This window comes from Camelina sativa, chromosome 8, assembly GCF_000633955.1.
Source record: "Camelina sativa cultivar DH55 chromosome 8, Cs, whole genome shotgun sequence".
NCBI lineage: Eukaryota > Viridiplantae > Streptophyta > Magnoliopsida > Brassicales > Brassicaceae > Camelina > Camelina sativa.
In genome coordinates, this window is record NC_025692.1 from 26,356,860 (window position 1) to 26,368,859 (window position 12,000).

The 12,000-nt window shown below is 38.2% G+C and overlaps 1 protein-coding gene across 1 annotated transcript in view; it reads right to left on the reverse strand.

The window, feature by feature from the left end:
* LOC104708759 (serine/threonine-protein kinase D6PKL1-like) overlaps window positions 1–371 on the reverse strand; it is a 9,476-nt gene extending 9,105 nt beyond the window's left edge. The window contains exon 1 of the mRNA XM_010425382.2: window positions 287–371. The gene's annotated coding sequence lies outside the window, so the exon portion shown is untranslated. The remainder of the gene's footprint in view (window positions 1–286) is intronic.

Sequence of the window (12,000 nt, forward strand, 5' to 3'; positions counted from 1 at the left end):
GTGCTACTACTTGCACCAACTTGGTAAGAAGGAATCATTCCGGATGTTCGAATACTTATAGACTCGAAAAGCTGGTTTATATCATCTTCTAGTGAACCTCTATAGCCTAACTTCAGTACCGGTCGCTCCAGATCCTTGTCGTCCACAAGGCTTGATCCAGAATGTGGAATAGCGGTGGTTGACTTGGCGGAATAAACTATCGAGTTCTGACGGTCTTCTTTCTCTTCGACAATTTCACACTTTCCGGCAAATGAACCCATAACATTAAAGCTCAGTCACACATCATCTTAGTAACCGTGGAACTGCGAGTAGTCTAACTCTGTAGATACAATTTTTTATCCCACACTCCTGAAATTATAACAAAAGAACACACAAGTTAAAGAAGGATTTATTTCATGTTAAAGAATGCATCAAATCTTGTCTGTTGAAATTGTAACTCAAGAGAGAACATAACATAACAGAACAGAACAAAACAGAACAGAACAGAGCAATTTGGAAAAAAGAATCATCAATTTGTATGAAGAGTAGAATTTGATCAATGATTAAGGAACATAGCATACGAAAACTGTGAAACAGTCACATATCTGAACAATCTAGTCCCATAATATCTGCAACTGCATATGGTTCTTTAAAATTGTTGAGTTTATGTCTTAATTCCACAAAGATTATGTCAAAATTAAAGGATTCATTGTCGTCTTAGTCAATCTTTTTCAAAACAAGAAACATAAATCTAAACTTTAGACAACCTCGTGTTTATATCATCTCACCTTATAATTCTTCAATAAACAGGACATGTACTATTGCATAAACCCATACCAACATAAAAACAAATATTCATGAAGAACTCTATGATGTTGATTAATGATTATGAACAAAAGTAAGACAGTACCTGGAGAGATTATTGAAGAACTATTTGAAAATGAATTTGACGAAGCAAAGAGACAAGAGAAGCTGTTGTTTCTGTCTCTTCTCTCTTTTTTCTTTTGTTTGGTTTTCTTGTCGGTATAATTCTGAAGAGGTTTAAGACAAATGATTCTGCAATTTCTTTCTGGGCAGTTTGAAGAACAAAATAAAAGGGACCCATATCATATGTTTGTGGGTCTCATGTAACAACAACGAGATTATTAAATATTTTGATTTATTCGATGGAGACTATATTGACATGTTGATCACTACTAAGTTTTTGCGTGTCCTTATTCGTTGACATGTGTCTCTGAATTTTGTAACTCTTCAGCAAAAGAGTTTAATCTGTTTTATACGTAGGTTATGACCATGTCACCTTGCCATGAAAATTGCAGATGCGTATAATTCATGTATCAGGATTTCATTAGTATTAGGATTTTCTCGAAGAGACTTGATTAAACTCAAGAAAAATGCGATAACGATGGACCTACTGTACATTTGGCAATAATGATGGTCTCTGTAAGTCTAGAAACATAATTTAATACATATCACTTCGCTCGAGGAAAAAAACCTATACTAGTAAATATTTCTTCTTTCTTGAATATTCAAAAGTTAAAAACAACATGAACTAATGAAAAAGTTTAGTACAGTAGTTTCTTAAAGCTAATCCAGGAAGATCATCAATTAAAGGAATGGACCACAATAAATAATTTAGTATACTTTTTAATATTTGTTAGGGTTGTCATCATGTTATGTAGGTAGAACATACCGAAATATCGGATTAATCTTAAATTTTTCGAATAAACCAAACATAACAAACATACTACCTTTAATTAATACAACTGTTGTAGAAATGTTGACCTTTTCTTGACTTGAGCTAATAAGTTTTTATTTTTAGTTAAAGCACCTTCGGCTTCGGTTGTGGTCAAATATTTAAAGCCCTTGAGGCAACACTGTGCAAAGCACTAAGTCTGCATACTAAGCCTGCATACTAAGCCTGCAACTAATGTATGTAGTATGTATAATGAAAGTTATGTATGCATTTTAAAAAAAAATTTCTCTAACAACAGTTTAGTTGACTTTGCATGTTAAAGTTTTGGTTTAACTTGTATATTAAATCCAACAAAGTGAAAACTTATTAAAAAAAACAAGTCGTGAACAGACGGATCGAGCCGGCCCATTAACATAATGATCAATAAACTAACCATTAGATTGTTTAGACCAACAAGAAAGAGTGTTGTGTTGGTTAAAGTCTACTTAAGGTTGTAGTTGTTTAAAGTGTTTAAAGTAATGTGTTTAGTTTGCTTGTAAAACTAGCTAGTCTAGATCTAAGGAATAGTGGTAGTTGTCTTCAAGGTCAAGTATATGTGTGTGGTAAGAAACCACTTTAAGTATGTGTAAGTGTTGTAATGTAAAAGTCATCCAAGTTATCTAGATAAAAAATGTAGTATTCGAGTTTCACTCTTTCTCTTTCTAGTCTTTTATACTTGAATTGTGTCTATGACTATGACTATAAATCAAAGAGAGTAAGAGGATGTACGTACCTGAGCTTGAATGTAAAGAGATGGTGAACCTCTAAAGTGAAAAGAGGAGGTACCTGCAAAAAGCCAAGCATGCAGCAAAATCAAACGGTGACCAAGCCAAGCCTGCAGCAAAATAAAACCAATAACATCATACTTGAAGAGGAACATATATGCAAAAGAAGAAAACAAGAGTACCTTAGTGTAAAGTGTATGGCTCCTTCTTTGTTGTTATCAGAATTTATTCCATCTTCTTCATCCTCTAAGGCGCTCTATGAGTAGTTCCTGTTTTATAAAGCACAGAAGAACACAAGCTTCTGAAATTATCCCCAAATAACACAAGACAAATGAGAAATCTTGAAACTATGAAGAAGACACCATATGTACCTTTATATCGTGGTGTGAAATCCAGTACTTAAGAAACTGAACAAGAGGAACATATCTGAACCAGAAGCTAAGCAAAAGAAGAAGAAGCAAGAGGTGTGAAAGTCTCTCTACCAATTTGTTCAGCCCTTATCTGCAACAGACAGAGCTCAACGAAACAAGTTTAGTAGTAAGTAAAAAGTAAACCAACCTTTTGATTCTGATTCGTCAGACTCATCAACTCCTTTGTTCATGTGTTTAAATCAGCTGTTGAAAACCTGAAATCACAGAACAAGAAAATATCGAAGTAAGCAAAAGAACCAACCAAAAACAAATTTAAAAGAAAGAAGAGACAACGTCCTTACCTAATCAGATCCGAGATTAAACAATGACCAATCCAATCCTGCAGTAAATAAAACCAATAATATCATACTTGAAGAGGGACGTATCTGCAAATATGAAGACACCATACGTACCTTTATATTGTGGTGTGAAATCCAGTACTTAAGAACATAAACAAGATACTTGAAGAGGAACATATCTGCAACAGAGCTAAGAAAAACAAGGAGCAAGAGGTGTGTAAGTCTCTCTACCAAATTGTTAAGCCTTATTGGCAATAGAGCTAAGTAAAACGAGATTTAGATGTAAACAGCAAGTAAACCAACCTCAGACTCATTTTTCAATCAGCTGTTGAAAACCTGAAATCACAGAACAAAGAAGAAATCACAACAAAGCAAAAGAACATTGAACAGCTAAATCAAAGAAAGATGAAGAGACAATGAACGTCCTTACAAAATAAGAGCCGAGACTAAACGGTGACCAATCCATGCCTGCAAAAAGTATAGCCCAACGTCATTCAATACTGACCCTAACTAAGAATGAACCAAAAACAGATCAAAAAACTTTTGTAACAAGTACCTCCTCAACGATGTCCAAACTGATCAGCAGCTAAATCAGATACACATGTACAAGGAAACCCCAAGGAAAGCAATGAAAACAAAACAAAACAAAAAGCATAACCAACATTACAATGAAACTAAGATTTCAGACAAAAAAGTTAAACAAGAGAGAAAATTGCATCTATAAGTAAGTACCTGGTGCTGTGATTATGTCGACAAAATCCATTGAAACCTTCTCTCTTAGATACTCGTAGTAAACCGAACTTTTTAATTTTGAGTCCTCATCAGACACATTAACTCCTTTTGTTGAAAACCTGAAATCCAGAAGATATCATAGTAAGCAAAAGATTAACCAACTAAAAGCTAACTCAAAAGAAAGAAGAGACAACGTCCCTACAAAATCAGACCTGAAATTAGACGGTGACAAAACCAAGCCAAAACTAAGCTCGCCGAGGAAGAATGGACCATCATCAAACTTCTTCAAAGCATTTTACAAGTGATCGAAGACCGATCCTGCATCAAAAACACACAATCCAAGCCTGCAGCAAAAATAAAACCAACACATATGAAGACACCATATGTAATGTACCTTTATTTAATGGTGTGAAATCCAACTTAAGAACATGAACAAGATACTTGAAGAGGAACATATCTGCAAAAAAAGCTAAGAAAAACAAGTAGCAAGTGCCAAGAGATGTGAAAGTCTCTCTATCAAATTTTTAAGCCTTATCTGCAACAAACAGAGCTAAGCAAAAAAAGAGGTTTAGGACGTAGTAACAAGTAAACTAACCTTTTCATTCTGATTCCTCAGCAGACCCATCAACTCCTTTTGAATCAGCGGTTGAAAAACCTGAAATCACAGAACGAGAAGATATAATGATAAGCAAAAGAAACAAGAGACACTTAACATCCTTACATAATCAGACCTGAAATTTACCGTCGGTTGACCAAAACAAGTTAGAATAAACAGAAACAGATCAAATCCTGTAAAACAAGGCTTAGTACAGAGATAAGGAAAAAAAGTTTTGGTAGTAACAAGGTTATGTAGTAAGTAACAAGTAAAACCAACCTTATAATTCTGATTCCTCATTAGACCCATTAACTCCTTCTGTTGAAAACCTGAAATCACAAGAACAAGAAGAAATCAGAACAAAGCAAAAGAACCAACAAAAAAGCTAAATCAAAAGAAAGATTAAATTACGTTATCTCCTTCACCGCCGGTGATATTCAGGGTGAGAGAGCTTGAACTCGCCGGCGCCGATGTTGCTGGAGGAGTAGCGAAACGAGGACGTGTTTCCAGTGGCAAATTAAACGGTGACCAAACAAAGCCTGCAATATCAAAACAAATAAAAGCAGTAAACCCTAAAAACAGATCAAATAATGTAAAACAAGTTCTAGTAGTAACAAGTAAACCCTAAGTACGCAAAACAAGGTTTTTAAGTACCTGCTGATGTGATTCTGTCGACAAAAGCCATTGAAACCTTCTCTCTCTCTCTTAGGTACTCGTAGTCGTAGCTTTCACTTCCCCGATCTCTTACTATCCTCTTTCTTCCGACGTTCTCTCCTTCCCCGCCGGTAATATTGAGGGTGCGAGGAGAACCGATAACGTTGGGGATTGACTCAAGACAAGGGGATGGAGATCAATCTTGATCGTTGGAGATCGACTCTCAAGACAAGGGGATGGAGAGATTGATCACGAACGTTGGGGATTGACTCAAGACAAGAAGAAGAAGGAGAAAACAGAGATTAGGGTTTGATTCGATTTTTGGTTTTCGCTTCCCTAAGAAGAAGAAGAACGAGAAAACAGAGAATTCTGATTATCTGAATGAAGATAGAAGAGAGAGTGCGTGTGTGAGAGAGTATTTATAAGCAAAGGTTTAATTAGGTTTTGTTGCCCAAAAGGTTAATTAGGTTTTGTTAAATTTCCTTTTTCTGTTTAATTAGGTTTTGTTTTCCATTCCTTTTTTATGTATTTGGGAAAAAAATATGGAAATTTAGTACAACGGTAAACATATAGGATCAGACTACCGACGAGATATTGTATCGAGGAGCCAAAAAAACATAGGAACAGAGTGTAACCCGTTAGTGCCTCGTATGTTTCTAGACGACATGACACGTGACAGTTTTAAGTATCCTTTGTAATTGTCGTTGACAATATATCTCATAAGACACATAGTGGGCCTTAAACGATCCAATTCAAAAAGGAATTAAAGCCCGTTTGGTTTTCGTTTTCAACCACAAACCGACACATTTTCTTATTAATAGTTTAGAATTACTCTACATAAAATAAATCATTCAGAATTAAAGGTTATTAGTAGTTTCTTTGAACAAAATCCTATGATCAGTGTGGATTACAATATTTACATTGTTGTAAAACACTTGTGGACTCTATAGACCGGCCCGCTCACAGTCCGTTAGGACATGGCCTTACGGCCCATTTACTGTCCGCACATGTACGGCCCATCGGCCATTGCTTCGCGGCCCATGGCCTATCTTATGTACTCTATTGCTTTATGGGCTTTAGCCCTTGTACTCTACTATATATATGTAACCTCATTCGATTATCATTAATGAGAACAAGAGATTTCGTCCCCTAAACTCTCTAGTTTCATAACACGTTATCAGCACGATAGCCTCTAAGGTCAGCTGAGAAAACCCTAACCCTAAAACCCTAAAGGCAGCCGCCGTTTCTCTCCTCCCTAAAACCCTAAAACCCTAATCGGCCGCCGCCTCTATCTCTTACCCTAAAACCCTAAAAACCGCCGCCCAAATTCGGCGATCATCTTCCGTCCGTGTACGCGGCCAGTCCGGGGTAAGTTCATGTTCGAAGATCCAGTACGCGGCAAGTTCCGGCGATCAGCTTCGGCGATCAGCTTCCGTCCGTTTTGGATCCAGTACGCGGCAAGTTCCGGGGCAAACTCGGAGATCTCTCGGTGATAATCCAAAACTCTCGGTGATTACTCCTTGTTCGGAATCCATCATCGTTCGCGGTTCGCAGTTCCTGACGTTCGCGGTTCGCGGTTACTGACGTTCGCGGTTCGCGGTTCCTGACGTTCGCGGTTCCTGACGCTCGAGGTTCGCGGTTCCTGACGTTCGCAGTTCGCGGTTCCTGACGTTCGCAGTTCGCGGTTCCTGACGTTCGCAGTTCGCGGTTCCTGACGTTCGCAGTTCGCGGTTCCTGACGTTCGCAGTTCGCGGTTCCTGACGTTCGCAGTTCGCGGTTCCTGACGATAGCAGTTCGCGGTTCCGGCCGAGAGCGGTACGTAGGCGGTACGAGGATCTGTCCGAGAGCAGTCCGAGAGCAGTTCGAGAGTGGTACGAGGATTGGGTTGATAGCGGTTCTGATCGAGGTTCGTGAGTGAAATCTGAGGTCTTTAGCTCCCAGATCAAAACCAGTCAGACCCTAATTGGTGAAAGGTAAAATAAAGTCTAACCCTCTTAGAACCATATAATCGAATCTGAACCCTAACAGCTATTGAACCATAAAACATCCAAGTATACAAACAAACAAATCTTAAGAGTTCTATTCTTGTAAAACTTTAAAATCGGTTGCATAGGACTGTTAGATTGTTTGTGAATTGCACCAAAAGATATCAAGCTTGAATTTGGTTGATTGATTATTATTGCTTGATTGATTGTTGCATAAGAACCTAGAACTAAATTTGTTAGATTCATAAGATGTTAATCAAACTGTTCTAGGAGATTTAAAACTTGGTTGTTCATGCATCATAATGAAATCGAATTATGCATAGGGTATTAAAGAACCAATAATTGCATAAATTGTTAGAGTTGCATGAACATTAATATCAAATTGGATAGACTTGTTTAGGACTGTTGAATTCGGAATTTCCATAGAAACAATATAGGATCAATTATAAACATAAAACTGTTCTTGTAAATTAAGAAAAAAATTTCGGATCCTAAAACTATGAAATTCGAAAATCATAGAACTGTTCTAGGTTGCTAGAACTATCAGGATAACTTCCAAATTTAATTTGGTAATTATCCTAAAATTTAAATAAAATATTTCCTAAAACTTGTCTTAATCCAAAACTGAAAAGGAAAACTTAAGAAAAGGAAATCTTATCTAGAAAAAGGAAATTATTGCATGCATGCTAGTTCCTATCTAGGTTTGTTGTTCATGCATATTAAGCCACGAAATTGAGTAGAATAAAGGCATGTTTCGGTCTCAAATACCGCATGACCTAAGTTCGAAATTATAAGTAAAGGCAAGGCATGTTTCGGTCTCAAATACCGCATGACCTAAGACTAAAATGATTCCATGGTTCGGTCTTAAACACCGCATGGCATGATCCAAATGAATTACATGGTTCGGTCTTAAAAACCGCATGATATAATCGGGTGCATGTTTTGTAAAATCAAAGTACCTATGTGAGTGTATTAAGGATGATAATGGTTGCACTAAAAGAATAAATGTAAGGCAATTTTGCATACACACCATCACCTTGCTGAGAGTCTCAAGGACCAAGTACCATACCATTGAGAATCTTATTGACCTTTGGACAGAGTTGAAAAACAATATGGACACCAATAGATGGTGCTCCTACCAAAGGCTCAATTCGAAAAACCTAAGGATCCAGGAATTCCAATCCATGGATGAGTATAACTCAGAGCTTTTAAGATTGTCTCAATCCTAAGGTTGTGTGGTACTGAAGTCACGGAGAGAGAGTTACTAGAGAAGACTTTGTCTACTTTTAGTACTCACAATATAGTACTTCAGCAACAGTACCATGAAAATGAGCTGTTGATGAATAGTGCTATGAGACCTCCCGGTACAACCCCATTACCGGAAAAAGAGCCCAAGGAGACCAACTACGTCCACAGAAAAAGACACTATGGCCATGGCCGTGGTGGCAGAGGACGTGGTGGTCGTTGGGGCCAGGCAAGCCGTTTTGATGGTTACGGCCGTAGTCCAACTACGTCCACAGAAAAAGACACTATGGCCATGGCCGTGGTGGCAGAGGACGTGGTGGTCGTTGGGGCCAGGCAAGCCGTTTTGATGGTTACGGCCGTAGTCCAACTACGTCCACAGAAAAAGACACTATGGCCATGGCCGTGGTGGCAGAGGACGTGGTGGTCGTTGGGGCCAGGCAAGCCGTTTTGATGGTTACGGCCGTAGTCCAACTACGTCCACAGAAAAAGACACTATGGCCATGGCCGTGGTGGCAGAGGACGTGGTGGTCGTTGGGGCCAGGCAAGCCGTTTTGATGGTTACGGCCGTAGACCAACTACGTCCACAGAAAAAGACACTATGGCCATGGCCGTGGTGGCAGAGGACGTGGTGGTCGTTGGGGCCAGGCAAGCCGTGGCCGCGGTGGTAGGGGCCGTGGGTCCTTTAAACCGCAAATCAAGGCTAAATCGGTTTGTCACCGATGTGTAAATGAAAAGTGCAATGAAGCTCACAAGGTTGACATGACAAAGAAAAATCCTAAAGAGCCTAAAGAGCCAAAGAGACTAATGAGTCTATCTATGTCCATAGAGACAAGTATGGCCGTGGCCGAGGAAGAAGTGGACATGGTGGTCCTGGTCGTGGGACTTACCAAAGACATAATTATGATGGTCAAGGCTATAGAAACCGATTAGGCTTCGGCCGTGGTCGGGGTAAAGGCCGCGGGTTATCTAAACCCGCAACATAAGACCAAGTCCACTTGTAATAATAATTATGGTATAGAAAACCATAAGATAAAGACATGCAGAACTCCTAAATTGGATTATGAGATTTTGATTGCCTAAAGAAAAATATTTAAACTCATGTGGTGTATTATTTTAATTTCTATGCTTTTGAATTTGATTGAATTATTATTTTGATTTAAATCCAATTATTTTATTTCCTTTAATATATATTAAAACATAAATCCTTGTCCATTATTGGAAATGGTTAAGGACAAGAAAATAAGTGTGGTGGATAGTGGATTAAGCCACACAAAGCCAATATTAGCAAAGATAAGCGGGTATAGCAAGCCTAAGTAAAGGCTACGGCCAGGCATATATTTTATGGCACACATTTTGAACTAAGTGTTGCATTATAATCACCCAGCTCTAAGAGAAGCTTATTGAGCTTTAAGGACATTCATTTGAATGGTTTCCATATTGAAATAAAGGGTGAAGGAAACCAAGAGTTCCTATATATATTACTAAAATCACCCAAGGATCTAAAGAGAATCCTAGAAGTCTATACCTTGCACTAGCCACTGGTTTTTACCATGCTAAGATTAATATAATAGAGGCTAATATGGCAATGAACGAAATGTTCAATAATTCACTTTATGGCATGACCGGATTGGCCATCCGTGTTTCTAACATGATGCGTATGTTGATATTAAATAAAATTGGCACACTCCTAAGAGAGAGAAGAGTTATCCCTACAATCTCACGTGTGTAGCATGTACACAAGGGAAACTCATTTATAAGGCCATCACCAGCAAATGTAACTAAAGAAATTTTCCACTTAAGACTATAAGTCTAGATAGTGCTGGTGAATTTATATCCCAAGCGTTTAATAATAATGGTATGTCCATGGGGGGGAGTGTGGACCACCCTGTGGCACATGAACATACAGAGAATGGATTAGATGAATCCTTCATTAAACGTACTTAATAAATTGCTCGACCATTACTCATGAGGTCGAAGCTTCTTGTGTCGGCTTGGGGACACACAGTACTACATGCAACAGAACTTATACGCATCAGGCCATCTAGTGAGTATAAATATTCCCAAATGCATAACGGGTCATAAGCCAGACATATCCCATCTAAAATAATATACGGGTGTGCCGTTTATATTGCATCATCACAGAGAACAAAGATGGGACCTCAAAGGAGGATGGGAATATATATTGATATGATTCTCCCACCATTGTTAAGTATCTTGAGCCAACTATGGGTGATTTATATGTGGCCAGATACACGGATTGTCAGTTTGCTGAATCCGAATTCCCTACATTGGGTGGAGAGAAAGACAAGCTGGTCAAAGAAATATTATGGAATCAAACATCCTTAAATTGGCAAGATCCTCGAGATTGTACATTTGCAAAAGCTAGCTATTCAATTGCCAAGATTCCTTTAATGACCCAAAGGAGAATTATGAAATCGTACATACCAGCTTGTAATGCACCAGTACGTATTGATGTTCAAAAGGAACACAATAATCAAGTTGCTACAGAGTCTAAATAGACCAATATGTTCCATAGAAAAGAACCTTCGGAAATCTAAGAAAGGTGCAAATAAAACCGAGGTTAAGGAAAAAGTATAGACATGGCCGCGGCAAATCCTAAGGTACCAACAATGAGGTTTGGGACGCTAAACCTCAAGGTCCTTAAGGTATTAATAATAATAAGAGCTCGATAAACTATATCATGTCTAGAATAAAATGGAACTGCAAAGATGTCGACATTAATGAAATAATTGCATGCAAGGTAGCACTTGAAGTAAATGAGGATCAGAAACTCACGTCTATATGAGAGTGCACTCAAAGTAAAGATTGGCTAAAATAGAAAGAAGCCATTGACGTGGAGTTAAACTCTTTAAAGAAGAGAAATGTGTTTGGTCCGACCTTAAGGACAACACTTGATATAAACCAGTTGGACATAAGTTGGTCTTTGTAAGAAAGAGAAATTAGAATAATGAAAGCGTGAGATAAAGCACGGCTTATAGCACAAGGATTCTCTCAAAGACCAGGAATAGATTATGAGGAGACTTACTCCCTGTGATGGATGCAACGACTTTAATAAGTCTGGCTATAAAAGAAAAACTGGATTTACGGTTAATGGATGTTAAAACCGTATACTTACATGGTCCACTGGAAAATGAAATGAGATTACCAGAGGGTATAGAGCTCAATTATAAGAGTGGTTCTCGAGAAAATACTGCATAAGGCTAGACAAATACCTTTATGGACTGAAACAAATGGGTGTATATGGTCCAAAGGAGGCCGATGAAGAAATTCTCGGACCTAAAATGCCATACCTCAGTGCTATAGGAGTGTTAATGTCTTGGCTAGCCACACTAGACCAGAGATAAATTTTGCCGTGAACCTCCTAGCAAGAATTAGTTCTTGACTAACCCAAAGGCACTAGAGTAAAATTAAGTATTTATTATGTTACCTACAAGGAAGGTAAGATTTGGGTTTATATTATACTAACTATAACAAAGAAGGTTTTAGTTGGTATTGTTGATGCAGGTTATAGCAAAGAAGGTTTAGTGCGTTCTGTTCGATGACTCAACATATATGGACGGATAGCGGCATGGACGACAGCAAAGAAGCAACGGTCATATATGAGGACAATTCGGCCTGTA